A 21082-nucleotide genomic window follows, 5' to 3' on the forward strand; every position below is an offset into this window, starting at 1 on the left:
CTATCTTCTACTGTGTTGCCCAGTGCTCAGGCATGCCCACACCAGTGTTCCAAACAGCAGAGTCCTGTCCTAGAGGAAAATGCTCCAGTCCAGAACTATAAGCATGCAAATGTACGGAAAGACCGAGGTAGACTGGTTTTCTGATCTTTCACTAAATTCACAGGCTTTCACTTAAATGCAATTTAAATTCAAATAGATGCAGGAGTAGGTTCCCATAATATGCCATGGATTGTGAGAAAATGGGGTCTGAAATGTCAAGCCCAAATCTCCAAAGAAAAGCAATCATTTACAGGGAGAAGAGCAAGGGGGTAGAATATGAAGGATCCACAGTGGGCAAAGACTAAGGACTTTCCCCAGACCTAGCCAACGCACTCCTTAAGACAACATGAGGGGGAAAAAAGCCTTCTTGTGCAACATGGAGTTTGCTTCAACTACAATGCTTTGCAAGGACGCCAACAGGCAGGAGAATCACACTGAGTGGTAACTGCACAAGGAATGCAGCAAAGGCTGTTGCCTGGCCCTTGCTACCAAGTGGAGTGGCCTCTGAGACCTGGAGGGGTGATGGTCTGGGTCTGTTTTATTGAGTTTAGGTGAGAATGAGTTTGAGCAACCTGACAAGAACACTCAGTGGCAAATGCATCCTTGCATGGCTTAACATGGTCTCAGCTGCCTTGGGATGGCTTCGCGCTCCAAGAGCTAGGACCGCTTCACCTAGTGCCAGCAACTTGTGCCTCACTGACAGTTCAGTGGAAAAAAGGGCTTGGATCGAGTAAAACTTCTGCTCCGATTCCTGACTCTATTACTGTTAGCTGTGTGATTTTGAAGAAATCAGAACTAACCAAAATCTTCATCTCTATAACAATTAGGATGTTTTCAGTTTTGAGTCAGAGAAAATATCAGTGACACTGGCTTAAAATCAGGGAGTATGTTGGTTCACTTAATCAAAGCATCCAGAGGAAAGGGCTGATTTCAGGGGAGCCACCTGCAATGGCTCCATTGTGTCACCCGTGGTCTGCTCTCTTTTCTCCTCTCTGATCTGCCCACTGTGTCGTGGAAGTCACCTGCTGGCTCCATCCCTGGGTTGATTGTGGTGGCACACTGTCACACCTGCCATCCTGTCTACCTGAGTAGAAAAAGGGGTCTTTCCTCAGAATTCTCTGAAAGTCCTACACTTCACTTTGAATGGATCAGCATGGATCACATGACCCTTCCTGAATCAACTGCTATAGCCAGGGCCTTGGAATGTTCTCCTTCACTTACTGAGGTACATTTTTCAGATTCCCCAGACTATGCGTACCTCTCATTGAACAGGAAGGAGAAGAGAAAGGTGCAACTCAGGAGACATGGTCAATGTATGCTCTCCAGTAATATCTTGCAGAGTAAAGGCAGTGATGTATGGAAGTGCCTGCACAGTGCCTAACACATGACAGGCACTCAGAAAGTATAGGTATGTTCCCTAAATAAGCACCTAAACTTATCCAGCTGGGGAAAACAAACCTCTGGGACAAGCCGTTGTTGAAGGGAGTTGGGAGCAGAGGACAGAGGCTGAGTTGCAGCAGGGGTGCTGACACTGGCTCAGGCTCCATCTCTAACTGGAGGGTAAAGGTCACTTTATGCTTGGAGTCTCCTTCTGCAAAGCTTTTCTGTGAGTATCAGCTATAAAAATACTTTTTCTGGCCCCTGGAATATGTTTAAAGTGTTATGAAAGCAAACCACAGCTACAGAAATATTTTCATAAATCTTTTATTAAAATGTAACATGCAATTCAAAAAAATTCACACATTCTGAGAAGTGTCCAGCCTGATGAATTCTTATGGAATGAACACGCCCACTGAAACATGGATCCATAACCCAGAAGCACGCCCCGCCCCATTCAGCCACCATCATTCTTTTTTTTTTTTTTTTTTTTAATTTTTTTTTTCAACGTTTATTTATTTTTGGGACAGAGAGAGAGCATGAACGGGGGAGGGCAGAGAGAGAGGGAGACACAGAATCAGAAACAGGCTCCAGGCTCTGAGCCATCAGCCCAGAGCCCGACGCGGGGCTCGAACTCCCGGACCGCGAGATCGTGACCTGGCTGAAGTCGGACGCTTAACCGACTGCACCACCCAGGCGCCCCCAGCCACCATCATTCTAAATTCCAGCACTGAAGCTTTGCTTTGACTATTTGAACTTTATATAAATGGAATCACACTGTGTATACTCTTTTCCATCTGGCTCCTTTGCTCAACATTGTGTTTGTGAGATTTATCTACACTGCTTTGTGTAACAGTAGTTGGTGTTTTAAATTTCATTGTGTGAACATGCCACAGTTATTTACACATTCCTCTGTACATAAATGATAGACACATAAGACATATTTCCAGTTTGGGGCTGTTAGAAATGAGACTGCCAGGAACACTCTTCCTTTTTTAAATTTATTTATTTATTTTGACAGAGAGGGAGGAGGGAGGAGGGGCAGAGGGAGAGGGAGAGAGAAAATCCCAAGCAGGCTCCGCACTGTCAGTGCAGAGCCTGACACAGGGCTCAAAGCCACAAACCATGAGATCATGACCTGAGCTGAAGACAGACACTTAACTGACTGAGCCACCCAGGCGCCCTAACCAGGAACACTCTTGTCCACATCCTTTGTATATCTAATAAGTATGCATTTCTGTCAGGAACATATACTTGGGAGTAAAACTGCTGAATCATAGAGTGAAATAAAAAAACATATATACCTAAGTTTGCCACTTTATCTGAATTTATAGGCAAAATTGTTCATAATATTCTTTTATTGTCTTATTAATGTCTGTAGGATTTATAGTGATGTTCACTTTTCATTTCTGGTATAAGTAGTTTGGTCCTTCCCTTTTTTATTGATCAGTCTTGTCAGAAATCTACATGAAAATCTTTTTAAAGAACCAATGATTGGCTTTGTTCATTCTCTCTGCTGTATATTTATTTTCTACTACTACATTATTTTTTGCTCTTTATTATTTAAAGTTCAATTTCCTACTGTATTTCTAAATTCTTGTGATGGATATGTATATTATTTTCAACTTTTCTTCTTTACTAATAAAGCACTTAAGATCATTATTTCCTTCCAACCGTAGCTTTAGCTGCATCTCACAAAGTTTAATGTTGTACTTTCATTATCATTCAGTTCAAACTATTTTCCGATTTCTATTGAGATTTCTTCTTCGAGATATAGGGTATTTAGAAGAGTATTTAATTTCCAAACATTTAGGAATTTTCTATTAACTTTCCTTTATTGGTTTCTATCTTAACTCCTCAAGTCATAAAAACATTTTTAGTGATTTAAATCTTTAGAATCTTTTTTGCCCAACATACGGTCAATTTGAGTAAATATTCCATGCACGTTCGAAAAGAATGCATATTCTGTTTGGAGGGATTCAGTGTTCTGTGTGTGTCGCTGAGGTGAACTTTGCTCATCCTGTTCTCCAGATCTTCTGTACATTTACTGAGTTATTGTTGTTATTTGTCTGTTTGTTGCATCAATTATTTAGAGCAATATGCTAAAGTCGAACTGTGATTGTGCATTTTTTTCTACCTTTTTGATTTATATATTTTGAAGTTACATCAGGAGCATTAAATCTATAATACTGTGCATCCCTGGTCAATTGACTCTTATGTTTTATTATGATTCTTTTTACCTCTGAACATGCTTCCATCTTAAAATCGACTTTGTATACTAGTACACTTATGCCAATGCTCTTTAGGTGTTTTTATGGTATCCTCTTCCATTTTATTTTCCTGTCCTCTATAGCCCAACATTTAAGATGGTCTCTTGCAAGCAGCACATAATATGGGTTAGTTTTTAATGGTAATCTTTCATTTTTAGTGGAAATATTTAGCCCATTTATTTTCAGCACAGTGACTGGTGTATTGGGGTTTGCACCTACCATCCTATCACTCACTGGCTTCTTATCTGTCTGGCCTGTTTTGCATTTCCTCTTTTTCTCTCCTGATTGCCTTATTCTGGATTGAGTATTTTAATTATTTCCTTTTCTTTTTCTCCCTTAGCCAGCTAGCTATTCTTTTACAACAGGATCCCTGACTTATCACAGTGTAACACAGTCATTACATCCCACATGGTGCCAGAACCTGAGAACACATCCCTCCCACACAGCCAGCACCTGTATGTGTCACCACCTACTTGCCTCTCCCACCGCTCTCCATTTCTTCCTGCATCTCCTTGCTTCCATGAGGGGAGATTTTCCTGGTCAGAAGAACCCTTAGTATTTCAGTAAGAGTCTTCTCTTGATGGAGTATCTTAAGTTTTGTCTGAGCATGTGTATTTCACCTTTATATTTGAAAAATAATTTCAGTGAGCATTATATTTCTACATTGACAGATATTTTCTCTGGATGCTTTCCAGATTTTCTCTTCAACTTTGGTTTTTACTAATCTTACTATAATATTAAAGGTATGGTTTGATTTGAATTCATTCTATCATGTTGAATCATATAAAACTGCCAATATTCAACCTGTTTATGCCTATAGAATGGCTATTTAGATCTTTTAATATCCAAGGTTTGATATTTTTCTTAAGTTTTAAAAAGAAATCTCACACATTATCTCTTCCAATATGGTTTCTGCACCATCTTCTCTCCTATTGTTGGACTCCAGTTACATGACATGCATAAGCATGTCCTTTTAAGCATGTCCCACATTCATATACAGTTTTTATCAGCTTTGCTCTGTTATTTTTTTTCAAGTCTTTATTTATTCATTTATTTAACTAATCTCTACACCCAACATGGGACTCAAACTCATGACCCTGAGATCAAAAGTTGCACACTCTTTCAACTGAGACCAGCCAGGTGCCCCTGCTCTGCTCTTCTGCCTGGTTATTTCCTACTGACCTACTTCCACCTCACTGATCTGCTCTTCTGCCACGTTTAATCTTTTGTTACATCCATCACCAAGTCTTTAAATCCAGTGCTAGTATTTCTATCTGATTATTTTATTCATAGAATCCATTTCCCTAAAAAATATTCTGTCTTGTCATCTATTTTCTTGGACATAGCAACACAATTATTTTAAAGCTTTAATGTGGTAAGTATAATAACTATAAACATTTTTGTTATCTGTTTTTGTGCCTTGGTCTTTGCCATTCATCCTTGAAAACTGAACACCAGATATCATGTATGAAACTTCAGAGGCCCTGGTTGGCTTTACCTTCTTACCTTCCTCCTTGAATAGGCAGCCAGATTGGGGCCAGACTGCTTAATCCAACCAAGGCCTGGCCCTTGCCATCGTTGAAAGAGTGGTTCTATCTCTGGTTTATCCACACACCTAAGGTGTAACTCATCAGGTGTCTCAGCTAAGACCTGGGATGTGGGCTCCGACCCCTCTTTTTTAGGAATTCTAATTTCGGGGGTGTCTGAGTGGCTCAATGAGTTAAGCATTTGACTTTGGCTTGGGTCATGATCTTACAGTTTGTGGGTTCTCTCTCTCCCTCTCTCTGCCCCTCCCTGTTCTTTCTTTTTTTCTTTCTCTTTCTCTCTCTCTCTCTCAAAATAAATAAATAAACATTTTAAAAACAAATAAGTAAACTAAAGATGGCAGAGCTAGGAACAACCTCAAACGCTGTGTTAGTGGAGATAGACTAAAGAGATGGTGGTGCCGGTATATTATCATCACCACACGCATCCCTTACTTCCTTCTCCAAACATGTAACCAGAAAGACCCAATTTCCAATAGCCTTTACAGCGAGTGCAGCAACTATCTGCCACCTTCTTCCTCTTACTCACTGCACACCTACCGACCAACCTGATTTGTGCTCACTGCTCACTTTGAAAAGCAGCAGGTTTTACCTGGAAAATCACTGATCATGCAGCAGGGAGGAGGTTCTGTGTGACAAAGAGCTTGCCCGGCAGGCCCTCTCCCCTTCATGTCCTGGCCCCAGCTTATCCCTATAATTCATCCACAGGACCACATGTCTTGCATAGTAGACCTTTTAAGCATGTCCCACATGCTTAATAACATGAGGCCAATAGAGTTGTGACCAAATGATGTGTTCTTATGTTACCTGATCTCCAGCTTCAAAATGTTCTTTAAAAAACCTCAAACGTGTATGATTTAGAGGATGGCTGGGAGGTAACAGAGGTGGTGGCAGGTGTGAAACACCGAAAAGTCAGCTCAGGGCAGTTTCTCTAGAAGGTTGTTGCACAGATGGCTGTGATACAGCTGTTGCCCTGTGGCACTGAGAACCTCCCTGGCCACTGGTCCTCACCTGTGTCACCCTCCGGACTCAGGAGCATACAGGTGATCCCAGGACATGGCTGTGGGCATTGCAAAGCTTGGGGAGGAAGGAGGGAGGAGACAGACATACAGATGTCCTTCTTCTTCTCTGCTCCCTTCTTTGGAGTGGACATCACAGAGAAAGGCTAGAGCATTGCTTACGTTAAAATTCTACTGCCTACAAAATGCCAGGAATAGTAGGTGCTCAGTAAACATGTGCTACACTAATGACTCAGCAAAGAGTTTTCTTCTTGTGTTACCAAAGGCTGTTGAAAGGCAGAGAAGGAACCAAGACACTGGTTTCAGAGAACCCCTCTTTTCTCAGTACCGCATCTGACCCCTGGAGAAACAAGTGTGGCTCCTATGTGAATTCACAATGAAATCACATGCATTTCTTTGAATTTTATTTTTTCTTCCTTAAAAGGGAAACTTACATATAAACTACTTCTTGGTTGTAAAAATATTAATTATTGTCTGCTGAACACACAGAAACAGTAAGTTAACAAATTGTTTCACTTGATTAAAACAAGAAAAACAACTACTCTAGATCACCGCAGAACTTACAGCAATAGACGGATCCACTCCACAATATGCTAATAAGCACTGCAACGAACATGGTAGATGTGCACCGGGCAGAAGCTTCCTCTCTCCCAGGAAGCAGGGGGCCTGCAGTCCATTCAGGCACTTACGGCCACCCCCAGCACACACTTTGATCTATGTCAATCTTATCACACCTGCAAAGTACTGCCTTCAGGACACTTGCCAAGATTAACAACACAAGAAAAATTACTTTGGCTTCCAGAAATAACTTCAGTAGATTGTCCCTTTGCGTCCAACCTCAGCAGCATGCAGAAGAATGTCCTGAAATAGTCCTGAAACCATGCAGACCCCCACCTCCCTGTAGAGGAATGAATGTTCCCCTGAATTCTCTCTCCTCTACCACATAAAGGCAAGACACAACACTGTACTAATGAAATACACTGCAGGGAAGGCTGCATTTCATTTAAATGTTTGAAGTTATATGATTTTCATACGCATTGTAGAAGTGTAAGGTGACTTCCCATTAAAAATAAAAGGGGGGGGGGGTAATGCCTGGGCGGCTCAGTGGGTTAAGCATCCAACTTCAGTTCAGGTCATGATCTCACAGTTTGTGAATTTGAGCCCTGCGTCAGGCTCTATGCTGACAGCTCGGAGCCTGAAACCTGCTTCAGATTCTGTATCTCTCTCTCTCTCTCTCTCTCTCTCTCTCTCTCTCTCTGCCCCTCCCCCGTTTGCCCTCTGTCTCTCTCTCTCAAAAATAAAGATTTTAAAAAACAGCAAAAAAAGAATTTATGATAAAATGCAAGTTTTCTTCCTATTCCAGTCACCCAGTGTACACATTGCTGCCAGGTGATTCCTGGCATCCTTCAGAATGTCTTCCCACAGGGACACACACATACTGGTCACACAAACAGGGGCTGATCTTGCTTTTAAGTCCTTGTTTATTCCACCACCAGACCTGAGTTCTCATGCTCTGAATTCTCAGCGACATCCAAACTTTGTGAACTTGGAGTTTTGCCCAGCTGAGTAGCTGATCTCCTGCATTTCATGTGGCTCAATTTCATTTCTCTAATTTGGTAATTAGGGTCAACACCATCTTGTATATTTCTCTGTCATTTAACAAGACCTTAGAAGGTCCAGTTAAAACATTATGCCAATTTTTCTTGATTGTTTCTGTCTTAATGATTTTTGGGGGGATTTTCTATATATTTTGAATATGAGACCTTTGCTAGTGATGTGTGTTAAAAATCTCCCATTCTGTTACTTGTCTTTTAACTCTCCTTTTCATGTCTTTTTAATTAAGAAATGTTCTTGATTTTAACATATTTGAAATTATCAATCTTTCCCTTTGTGGTTAGTGCTTTTTATGTCCTTTTTCAAAATCTTTGTCTACTAAGGTCACAACATCATTATATTTGCATCTAAAAATCTTTGTTGTTTTGCCTTTCACATGTAAGTGTATGGGACTTGATTTTTCTAAAAGAAATTAAGTCCAATTTCATTTTTTTTCTAATATGGAATCAGCTGCATCTTTGTTTCTCATTCAAAACGTCTTGAGGTCTTTCTACATCAGCACAGATGCAGTTCCATCTTCAAGATGAACCATTAACTGGAAGTATATTTAAGATGTTCATGGTTTGTCTATTAGTGTTTCAGAGAATCATTTTCTTACATTTGATTCTTTACACATATGCTTAACATGTTCATCGTGTAATTTCGTAGGAGTGAGTGGGGCTGGTGAATTTAAAAGTATGTGTCTTTTAGGGGCGCCTGAGTGGTTCAGTTGGTTAGGCATCTGACTCTTGATTTTGGCTCAGGTCATGATCTCATGGTTGTGGGATCGAGTCCCAAGTTGGGCTGTGTGCTGAGCATGGAGCCTGCGTGGGATTCTCTCTTCGTCTCCCTCTTGTCCTGCTCACACACACGTGTGTGCACATTCTGTCTCTCTCAAAAATATTTTTAAAATAAAAATAAATTTGAAAAAAAGTTTAAATTTTCATAGATAATGGGTTTTCTGTCTTAAAATATTTATTCTTTCTGAAAATTATTAAAAATTTCCCTAAGTTCTCTTCTAGTACTTACAAAATCCCATTATACTTTAAATCTTTGAACCATCTGGATTTTATTTTGGGGTAAGGAGTTTGGGAGGGACCCAGCTCTGTATTTTCCAAATGTCTGGCCAGTTGTCCCCAAATCATTAGTGAATAATACATCTTTTCCCCACCGATTTAAAATGTCATCATTATCATATACTAAATATCCATATGCATTTGAGTCTATTTCTAGACTTTCTATTCTTTTCCTTCAATCTGTCTATCTATTTGTGGTCACCACCACTCAGGGCTGAACGCCCCGTCATCATAAAGCACTGCAGCGTGGGATGGTCAGTCAACACCCAACAAACAACAGCTCTGTTCCATACTTCCTTGTTCAGCTGCACACATACTTCTCAACATGAACTTGAACATGAGTTTGCTTAATTCCAACAGAATTTCTTTTAATGTTGTACTGTGACTGCTTAAACATAAAAGTAATTCAGAAAGAACTGACATAATACAACATTAAACCTCCCTACCCAGAAATGCTGTCTTGCCAATTATCCCGCTGTCTTCATGCTTCTTAGAGGAGATTCTGGACTTTCTGTGAGTCTACCTCCTCTACACGGCCTTTCAGGCCCTTCACCACTGCGCTTCCTCTAGGGCCACAAACTTTCTACCCAAAGATCTCTACTTAGTACTTGTTTAGTCACAACAGCTAATAATACAGCCTCTCTATTTTTTGATGGTTTTAAAATGTCATTTGTTTCACCTCCTTTTTAAAGATCATTTCTCTGGGAATAGAATTTTAGGTTGGCAGTTACTTTGTTTCAGTTCTTTAAAGCTATCATTCCATCATCTTCTAGTTGCCCCCAACTGTTGAAGTCATCTGTCAACTGCATAAGGAACCACCCCCAAAACCCACTGACTTAAAACAATCATCATGTGAGCTGGAGAGGTCCCTAGTGTCAAGATCAGCACCTCTCTTATTCCCTCCTCATCAGACTGGCCAATGTAAGCCAGCAGCTGAACCCAGATAAGACAAGGGGATGCAGCACCATCTATAACACAAACACTCAGCAACAGGCAAGTATGCAGGTAGAAAGGAAGGTGTAGGAGGACAGTAATTCCGTCTCCCACACAGTCTTACCACAACCTATGACATTACATGCCTTGTCTCTGTGTTTAGGCCATATTTTTAAATTTTCATTTTCAACAATTTTACTATACTGTTCCCAGGTGTGTGTGTGTGTGTGTGTGTGTGTGTGTGTGTGTGTGTGTGTGTGTTCCTCTTCGGATTCATAATGTTTTTTGAATTTTTGCCTGATGTCTCTCATACGTTTTGGAAACCTATTAATTTTTACCCTTTCAAACACTGCTTCCGTCCATTCTGTCTCCTCTCCCTTTGTGGACTTCAGTCTACAGTACGTTACCTCTTTATAATGTCCATATATGTCTTTCTCAATTTTTACATCCTTTCCTTTCTCTGGATATGGTCTTCTGACATATTTCCCATTCACTTCCACTGTGTCCACTCCACTGTTAAACCCATAGGCTGCTTTCCTAAATCTAGGGAGTGCATTTTCCAGTGCTAGAATTTCCATGTGGTTCTTTTCTATAGTTATACCTCTCTGAAATTCTCCACGTATCAACTGTTGTTTTGAAGATATTAATCACCATTTCTTTCAGTGTCAAAGCCTGATGACATCAATACCTGGATCACCTCTGCATCTGTCTCTGCTGTCTGCCTGTTTTCTCTTGGTCCTATCACTTAAAAGGCATGGCAATTTTTACCACAGGCTGATATCGTGTGTGAAGAATGGGAGAGGCTCAAGCTGATATCTTAGCCCATAAAGGTCTTTTCTTCAACTTCTGACAGCCAGCAGTACAGTGGCCAGGCTCAACACAGATGGGGTTATTCCTATCCATCCTTTCTCCTGCCATAGTCCCAGCCTTCCAGAGGGCCTGACTAAAAGCCCAGGGTGTCTCCCAGCATGTTCACATGTTGGCAGACCCTGAATGACCACTCTTAAACCCCCAGCAGCTGCTTTCTCTCTTGCCCTCCCTATGCCAGCATTGATTATTGATTGGCAAATACAATGATGCTGAGTCACCTGAACTGCGATCTCGGTTACTTTTATAACTCTTTGGTATCTTCCAATGGTAGTTTTCTGCCGTTTATCTAGCTTTTCTATTAGCCTTGGGGTAAAACTGGCCTATGCAAACCAGTCACCATACTCAGAAGCAGAAGTCCCTCTGCAGAATTTGAGGGGTTTTCATACATGACCCGAACATCCTTCAGATTATTTCCAGACGGTTTAAGCACCTCCCATTGTGTTTTCCGTTGGTTGCTGCTACATAGGAAAGCTCTTCATTTCTACATTAAATGTGTAACCAGTCACCCCACCAGATATTGTCAGTAGTTATTCAATGGATTTAGGTTTTCCAGGCATAGAACCATATCATCTATTAATAATTATCATACTGTCTCTTCCTTTTGGTTTTACACCTCTTATATTTTTCAGATTTTTTGATTTTCTAATACAGTGGTCTCAATCCCAGAGATTCTGATTCGAATGACCTAAAGAAGAATGGAGACAACAGAAGCTATTAAAAGTTCCCAGGTGGCGCCCAGCAACAAAAGCTCCCAGCAGCAAGGGTGAGAACTCCTAGGTTGGTACCACCAAAGCTGTGCTAGATGACAGTTGATAGCTAATAGTTATATGTCAACACACGTATGCACAGATGAACACTGAAATCCATGCCATTATGCTGAGTTCTAACACTTGCTCTATCAATTTATCTACCTACCTAAATGACTTCTCACATTAAGGAACTTTCCTTTTCTTCCGATATTTTTTAGGTTTATTTATTTATTTTGAGAGAGAGAGAGAGAGAGAGAGAGAGAGAGAGAGAGAACAAGCACATGAGTGGGAGGAGGGGCAGAGAAAGAGTGAGAGAGAGAATCCCAAGCAGGCTCTGTGCAGACAGCACAGAGCCTGATGCAGGGCTCAATCCCACCAACCGTGAGATCATGACCTGAGCAGAAATCAAGAGTCAGACACCCAACCTCATGAGCCACCCAGGTGCCCCCATCTATTCCTATTTTATTAAGAAACTTTATCAACAAATAGATGCTGAATTTTCTCAGATCTTTTTATAAATAACTACCTGTATTTCTTTTTTAACCCATTAATATGGTATATTGTATTAACTTCCTACTATTGAATCAGTCTTTATTCTTGGAATGAGCCCCCAGTTGGTTCTGACACAGTATTCTTTTAATGTGCTACTGAATTACATTAATATTTTATGTAGGAACTATACAAGAATATCTGACTGGCACTGTGCTGTGTTTTCTGACTGTATGCTAATTTTATAGCTTGCATATCAATGCTATCTTTGCAATAGAGAATTGGAAAGGGGTGTGTGTGTGTGTGTGTGTGTGTGTGTGTGTGTCTGTGTGTGCACACGTGCGTGTTTATGCTCCAAGGCTGTCTAATTACCATTGGATTAATCAATTCTTTGGAAGTTAGATTGGAAGGTGATATTTTTATAAACCGTATCCCCATAATTAACTTGCTCTACACATTTCATTTCTTCTAAAATGAATGCCAATGGGCAGAGAGCCTACCAAACACAGCCCTACTGACAATGAAGGTTTGTCTGGACATGGCAGGTGAGGACTCTTGAAGGCCGCCATCTTCCTCACACTGCCTAAGTGAGGAAGATACAGGGCAGCTGAATAGACTGAATAAAACACCAACCCCTCCCCTGTTCTAGCACTGGGTCATAGGTGATAGGAAATTTCCTTGCCCTGGGGGAGGGAAACAGATACAAACAACCACCATAATAAGATCAGGGAAGATTCAGTGAAAAAGTGACATTTAAACTAGACTATAAAAACTGAGTTAAGTGTTGCCTAGAACTTCACTCTCCTCCCACCCATCCTGAACTCTGAGCCTGAGCTTTCCTCTTCCCCCAGAAGGTGGGGTGAGCAGAGTGCTTTACCATTAGTATTATTCAGAAGACTGGCACTGACACTTGTTCAACAAAAGTCTCCTCACAGAACAGTGAAGGAATGGATGAATACATTTTCTAGGACTAAAGGGGATTGTGATTTTCACATTAATTTTAGGGCCCCAAATGACTGTTAAAGGTTATATTTAGAAATAGCATGAAATAACATGGGAAAATGCTTAAAACAATATGTTTAGAAATGCATAAAACATGTCTAAGTGTGGGAAAAATACTAGGAAAAAAGAGGTCAAGTAACAATGGTTTGGGCTTTTTGATCTTTGATTTTAAAAAATCAGTTATAATTTGAGAACAGGGTTATGTAGGAAAAAAATCACTCTTGAATGACTTTTAATAATTATTAATCTGTATTACACTTTTCTACCTCCTTCTGCAAACAGGAATATCTGTGGGGATTTTCAATTGTTTGTTTGCATACCATCTCTACTCAAGTACCCAGCCTTCTCCCAGGCCATCCTCACTGTCAAAGACAACGTTCAGGAAATAAACTTAATTTTCACAAGAGATCAAGCACTTATATAAATACTCTTAATCTCAGCTAATGCTGCATTTTGACTTGTGGGTCCTCCGCATCAAGGTGGATAACCAAAAATTACGTGCACTTACAGTTAATATTCTCAGGAGTCTACGTGGACTGGTGAATGAACTGGTTCAACCATCTTTCACAGGACGTTCATGCAGGCCTGTGCAGGGGTGCTTCTTCACCTCCACTGAGCCCAGGCATTGGCGTAGGTGAAGGTGTAGCTGCATGTTAGCAGGACTCAAGGGCAGACGCTGCACAGCGTGGCCCCTACATGTGGGCGGTCCGCAATACTTTTGTCCTCTGCGGGCTGCACGAAGCAGTGATAGTTGCTTTGTTTCTCCAGAAAAGCAGCTACGAAATTTGGGAGCAGGGCTCAATGAGAGACAATGGGCGAGCAGACTGGCCCAAGGGTCAAGGGCACTTTGCCCACTTCTAGGAATGCAGGTACTCCCAGCAGACACGGGGAGGTAGGCACGAGAAATGGTTAGGTGTCAGACCCAAAGCGATTCCTACTGTGTGCAGTGCAAATCCATTCCTCTGCAAAGGAACAAGGAAGACACAGGTGGCCAGCTCTGTGTGTGTTTCCTCACACTCATGAAACCAGGACACAGCACCACTGGAAACTCTACCCTTGGTCTCCCACTCCACAGTAGCTCAGTCTGATTCCAGCCTGGCCACCTGTCTCCAAACCTGCCCTTTTATCTGGCGACAACAAGAAGCTCCATCCACAAGCCACTAAGAATCGAAGGAATTAAAACTGGAATTTGCCACATTCTCAGGCAAGATACAATTTTCTCTTCCAGACTTGTCTCCACCTCTCTGGAATTACTGGCAGCTCCTGCTAGCCCCTGACAACACCTGTGCTCTCCACCACCCTCCCAAGCCCCAGGTCAAAGGCCCTGCTCCTGTCTAGCACCCACTGACACCAGCCAGAGGAAGCTCTCCCTCCAGGAATTCCCATGGCACGTGTCTATGCCCCTGCAGTAGCCAGAGGGGTCAGAAAGGACTTAGCTTGCTGCAAACCCTTACAAGACTGCAGTGTTTTAAGGTGCAGAGTCCTGGGGCTGCCACACTCGCTGCTCCTCTCTGAGATTCCAAAAGCCCACAGCAAGGTCCTGGGGCGAAGCATGGGAGGTTAGAGCCTCACTCCCCAGAGAAGACTTGCCTTCCAAGCACATCCCTAGCCAGCCCATTCCTCCCGGTCTACTTCCTGGCTAGCTGCACAGATCCCACTCTGGCACTGCCCAACCCAAGCCCTGTGGTCAGCTCCATGTGCAGGACAAGGATGCTGGGGTCCTTGCCCTTTGCAGCCTAGTCCTGGCCACAGCCCCCTGCACTACAGCAGAAGCTCCTGCCCACTCACAGGCTGTAACAGGAGCCACCCAACATCCATTGTGGGAGGAGGGCCCGAGGTTGCCCCATGTCTGGGGCCTGACAGCCTGCATTCTGGGAAGAAATCCCCTAGGAGTGGGACTTGATAAACAGATGGTATTAGTGAGGTCCAGAGGGGATGAGAAAAGAGACATCTGGGAAAAAGCAACCAGGAGCTTAGGAAACAAATAAAAACTAAGAAGGGGCCAAAATACACAAATCCAAAGTGGCATGACTAGGGCAACTGTGAAGTCAAAATAGAGACTATTTGAGGGGCACCTGGGTAGCTCAGTCAGTTAAGCGTCTGACTCTTGATTTTGGCTCAGGTCATGATCTTATGGATCATGGGATCGAGGCCTGTGTTGGGCTCTGTGCGGACAGCGTGGAGACAACTTGGGATATTCTCTCGCTCTCTGCCCCTCCCCCAACTTGCACTCGCACACGTGCTCCCTCTCTTTCTCTCTCTTTCAAAAATAAATAAATAAACTTAAAAAAAAAAAAAAAGGCTGTTCCAAGGGAAGGTGGATCATAAATGGGCCTCAGGGGACTCATGTTCTGGTTACAGTAACACCTGAATGTATGGAAAGCATTAATTAAATGCACTGCATTCATGGATCAGGAACAATGTGTACTGTGTTTCCACGAGGCAGAGAGACATTAAAACCATGAACTGCATAGTCTGTTAGAGACCCTGCACCCCACGGTAGCCAGGACATCCTTGCACCCTAGAGTTTGTAGAAGCCACTCAAGTTCCAGCTGGGTACATGTGAAGCAACCAGCAGACTGACAGGGTTCAGTAGAAGCTGTCCACAAGTGGAACAAAGATCAGATGGAGAACCACGTGCTACAACAACTGACAGATCCAGCCCTCGCATGCTGCTCCTGAGGCACTGCAAGTGCTCGAGGAGAATCAGAGGGAATACAGCGTGGAGTAGGAGTGCGGTAACGAGATTACAGTCGAGAACCATAGGTAAGGGCCAAAAACAGTCTCTAAATGTGCAAACATGTAAAACTGTAATAAACCACTAAAAAGTCCTGGCCAACAGAACCATGATCACTTACGTGATGGACCTGAGGGTGCAGTGAAGCTTATGGTAAAGCCCTGCCTCTGCTTAAGATAAAACTCTAAGGAAATGCACATGCACATCTGGTAAGAATTTGAAAGAAAACAGAAACTGAGGAACATTCTTAAAGTTGTTTGTCTCTGTGACTAGAATGGTTTAATATATACCTTAGGTTGATATGTTAGGAATAAATAATTTTGTTTATTGAGCCACAATTTGCTAAGGAATACTTTTATTCATTTGTATCTATGTCTTTACAGCCACCTGCCTATTTACCCAGACACATTGTGGACGCTTGAAGTCAACATGTGCCAAGGAAGCTCACCATCTCCATGAAACGTGCCCTCTCTGGTGCCCCTGCCTCCTCACCAGCCCCTGCCCAGAGTCAGCTCAGACCCCAGGAAGTGCTTTCTTCCCGATTCTGCGACACATTTCAGCACCAACCAGATCTTTGAAGGTTCCCAACCTTGGGGCACCTGGGTGGCTCAGTCAGTTGAGCGTCCAGCTTTGGCTCAGGTCATGATCTCATGGTTCATGAGTTTGAGCTCCACGTCAGGCTCTGGGCTGACAGCTCAGAGCCAGGAATCTGCTTTGGATTCTGTGTTTCCCCCTCTCTCTGCCCCTTCCCTGCTCATGTTCTATCTCTCTCAAAAATAGGAAGGAAGGAAGGAAGGAAGGAAGGAAGGAAGGAAGGAAGGAAGGAAGGAAGGAAGGAAGGAAGGAAGGAAGGAAGGAAGGGTCCCAACCTTTACAGAGTACTGGAAGTAATGAATCCATGTGTATTTTTTTTCAAACTCATTTAAATTTGATAACAAATAAAAAGATTCTTCAGCCTGTCAAAGGCTGAAAATATCTGACATAAACCCAGGAATCAGCAAGGTTTTTCTGTGAAGGACCAGGGAATAAATGTTTTGGGCTGTGTGGGCCATGCAGTCTCTGAGCCCTTGAGCCCAGAGAGCTGCACTATAGTGTGACCAACAGTGTGCCAATAAACCTTTATTTACAAACACAGCCAGTGAGCAGCACTTTGTGGACACCTCTCACACCAGCCTAAAGGATAAAGATCAAACGACTCAGCATGAAAAGTACTAACTAGAACTCCCTTGATGTCAAGGCTCAGGACCCTGGCTCTCCACCCTCACAGTGAAAAGTCCTGAGACCCCGATTCTCACACTGCAGGATGCTCTCCCCCTCCATCCTCGGGTCCTCACTGCCCCTCCCAAACCTGCATCATCTTTCTCTCTCTTTGCTGGTTCCCAAGGGAACCGTGAGGGAGCACTACCCTGCGTACCACACCTCCCAGCACGGCTCAGCACACTCTCAGGCACCCACTACCCAGAGCCCGGCCCGGACCAGCCAGCTGGTGACAGTCCGGACACAAAATCACAATTGCAGCTGCCCCCGCAAACCACGTGGGTGGGAAGAGCACAACATATCCACCTGATGGTATCGCCGTCTTTAAAATTTCTCCTCTTCTTCAGCCACAAAATATTGACACATTTCCTCCAGCTTGCTGGGTGCTGCGTGGAGAGCAGAGGACAGGCCAGCACGGGCCTGCCCTCAGCTCAGGGGGTGCAGAACCTCCTGGGGAAAGAGGACCCACATGAATAAGACAACGTGATGCCCCAGCCTCCTGCCTGCGTGCCCTTGCCCCCACCCATGAGACAAACCAGCTGGCCGTCCTCTAGCTCACAGACCAGGGCAGCTGAGTCCCAGAGGCAGGCCTGTGGTAACCTGGCACCCTCACTTACCCTCAGTAACACCTGGACCATTGTTCAGTCAAGAAGTATTTGGTGAGTAGCAAATGAACAGGGGAAAATGTGTGAACCAAATGTCAAAGATGACAATTCTGTGTATCTTTATCTTTAGCCACAGGAGAAGGACGGCTACATGTTAGATCATCATCCTGAAATGCATGAACAGAGCCTGTACTGTCAATGTATTAAAAACCAAAAAGCACAGATACTGCATGCAATGAATATATTACATAGGTCTCCCCACAAGGTGCATGCTCACACTTGTGGGGGAGGCAGGAGACACCTTTGCCAACACACCCCCTTCCCATATTTGATCATGTTACCCTAACCCAGCCCTATCTGCAGAGGGTAATGAATGCGGTCCCCACTCCTTTATTAACAGCTGTGTTCACAGTCCTCTTTGGAAAAACACAGAAGACGCTGGTTAATCTCCATTCCCTTCTATGTCCCCCTCACTGCCACCTCCAGCAGCTACCTTGTAGAGATCCACTCTGTTCTAGAAAAACAAAACACATGACACCATGACTGGGGCAACTAGTCTGATGGTGTGCACAGCAAACTGTAAGTTTTTACTGTGGACATTTCCAAACACACACAAAAGTAAAGTGGACAACACAATCCATGTTCCTGTATCCTGCACTGACCTGGTGCAATAATCACCCCTTGTGCCTCCCACCCCTTCTAGGAGGGCTTGGAGTAAGTTTGAGAAAACCTAATACTGTATATATCTCTAACACATGAGGACTTGTACAAGATGTAATTACAAAGCCATGATCACATCTAGCAAAATTAACAATTGTTCCTTAATATATAAATTTCTAATATCCAGTCAGTGTTAAATCTTCCCCAACTGACTTTTAAAAATGTCATCTTAGGGGGTGCCTTGGGGGCTCAGTTGGTTAAGCGTCAGACTCTTGATGTCAGCTCCCGTCATGATCTCCAGGTTTGTGAGATCAAGCCCGGCACTCTGCATTGACCGAGTGACCTGGCTTGGGATTCTCTGTCTCTCTCTCTCCCTTTATGCCCCCCTCCCTACTTGCACTCACTCCCACATGCGCTCTCTCTCTCTCTCTCTCTCTCAAAATAAATAACTAAACAACAAAAAAATTTAACATCATCTTATATTTGAATTATTTGACTCAGGAACCAAACGAGGTGCACACATCTCATATATTGGATGGACTCATTAATATTTATTGTCTTCATATGAACTAGATGAACTGGTTGATGATTTTTCTGATCCTTTCTCAGAATATTCACTTGGTAAAGGCCTCCTTATCTGACTACAAAAAGGCCAGCCTCTGTCATTTTTTTCCTAATTCTGGTTCCCACTTAACTGGCAGAGCACCTCTGGAATCACCAATGAAAGAAACCCTTGCCTCCTTAGCAGCTCTGGCATGATATGCTGGACTCCCTACAGGATCTCGTACCCACATCAGCCTAGACAAACAGGGCTGGCCCTAAAAATAAAGATCTACAACAGGTGGGGAGGGTGGGGGCCCACACACAGCACCACAGTTAACACACAAAGATGGGCATCCACTCCAAAACCTCCTTCTCCAAGGGGTTCTATCCGGCCTCCCAGGAAAGTATGATAAAAACAGAAAGAATCATGTCTTTAATCCTTTGCAGTGTTATTATCCACATCCTGAATTCTCTTGGCAAGGTCAAAACCTCACATGTGTAGTACTAAATTTTGTCCATTTGGAGATATTCTAATTCCCCTCCAAGTCTGCATAGGTGGATTTTCAATTCTTTTCTTTAGCTTCAGAAACCGGGAGTCTGAAGAAGTGGTCGGAAAGTGAGGTGAGTGGGCTCCAAGGGAAGGTACTTTCCTTTGGCTGTGACGCCCTCTATAAACACAGAACAAAGCAAACAAACCGTAGTGTATATCCTTCCAGCAAAGTCTCACCCAGGCACGTCAGCCTGCACATTCCCCATCTGCTGCCCAGCAGCACAGAGAACTTCTCCCGAGGCCCAGCAGTGCTCAGGAACGACTCTTAGGCCAGAAGTGGGTCACTTGGGAAATCTGTGGTGCCTCATCCCCAAATTCTGGTTTAATTGACAGGGGTGTGGCCTCAGTGCTAGGATTTCCAAAAGCTTCTGACAGTTCTCACAATCCATGTGTCATGTCCGCATTTGTCCCAAGAGTGAATGTGGGAGCCTCAGTGGTACCTGCCAGCTCATTGTCCCATCCTATGCTCCCAACAACCCCACAACACTCCCACCTTCCACATGAGTGGACTGAGATGCAGAGAGGCTAACTGGATGGCACACTTGGGATTCAAGTCCAGACAGGCATTCATTCTCTCTCTCTCTCTCTCTCTCTCTCTCTCTCTCTCTCTCTCTCTCTCTCTCTCTCAAAATAAATAAACATTTTTAAATGTTTCATTTTTGCAATCCCTATCAAAATAACACCAGCATTCTTCACAGAGCTAGAACAAACAAGCCTAAAATTTATATGGAACCAGAAGAGACCCCGAATAGTCAAAGCAATCTTGAAAAAGAAAACCAAAGCTGGAGGCATCACAATCTACTGAGTCTAAGGAGTGGCAGCATAGTAGGACTTTCAAGAGAAACAACCAATTCTCTCTTTAGTAGCATATGAAAGTTTTAACTTACTGGGATACCAAGCATCTGAGTGAAAACCTTTCCTAACTTGGTGAAACAGCTTCAGTGTTTCAATGTGCATTTCCTCTCAAATTCATGGATCATCTGTGCTCCCCCTGCTGGATTCATTCATACCTTTTGCTGCTCTCCTTTCTACGTCCACACAGTAGGATCTCTGACCAGGACCACCATCCCCCAAGCCTAAATCACAACCCCCACCCTTATTTCTTCAAACGTAAAGCAAATTGTTAGGCTTTTGCTACAGGTGCTTGGGTGAGCCTGTTTATCACTCTCAAAAGTGGTGCAGACCCTCATACATGGCAGCTGATGCCCTCGACCTGATACTGTCACTGAAGGCATTACCAGACCATGCCCCTCAACAGACAATTAGATAACTGGAAGCCCAAGAGGCCAGGTGAACCTATCATCTCCTACCTCCACCTTTTCCTGTTTTCTTACTCCCACCCCTGTCATCAGCATCGCCATCATTACCATCATCAGCATCAACGTTATCACCATCACCACCATCATCATGGCCATCATGGTTGTCACCATCATCATTGCCATCATCATCATCACCACCACCATCACTATCATCATCACCACTATCACTAATTTCACCATCACCATCCTTATCATAATCATCACCATCATCACCACTATCATGGCCATCATTATCGTCACCATCATCATTATCATCATCACCACCACCATCACCACTATCATTATCACCATCCTTATCATCATCATCACATCATCATCATGCTCATATCACTGTCATCATCACCATCACTACCACGATCATAGCCATCATCATTGTCGCGATCATCAGCATGGTCATCATCCACCATCATCACCATCAAGACGGCCATCATCATTGTCATTGTCGTCATC

At 43.2% G+C, this 21082-nt stretch overlaps 1 protein-coding gene and 1 long non-coding RNA gene across 7 annotated transcripts in view; one reads left to right on the forward strand and one right to left on the reverse strand.

Moving 5' to 3' along the window:
• PTPRN2 (protein tyrosine phosphatase receptor type N2) overlaps positions 1-21082 on the reverse strand; it is an 801801-nt gene that overhangs the window by 672654 nt on the left and 108065 nt on the right. The gene's annotated exons all lie outside the window — the stretch shown is intronic.
• Positions 11374-14158, forward strand: LOC123384105. Its single transcript, XR_006594728.1, has 2 exons — positions 11374-11484; positions 13244-14158. It is a non-coding gene; the product is annotated as an uncharacterized LOC123384105 (long non-coding RNA).

Source organism: Felis catus, chromosome A2 (assembly GCF_018350175.1).
Source record: "Felis catus isolate Fca126 chromosome A2, F.catus_Fca126_mat1.0, whole genome shotgun sequence".
In the NCBI taxonomy this organism is placed as follows: Eukaryota; Metazoa; Chordata; class Mammalia; order Carnivora; family Felidae; genus Felis; species Felis catus.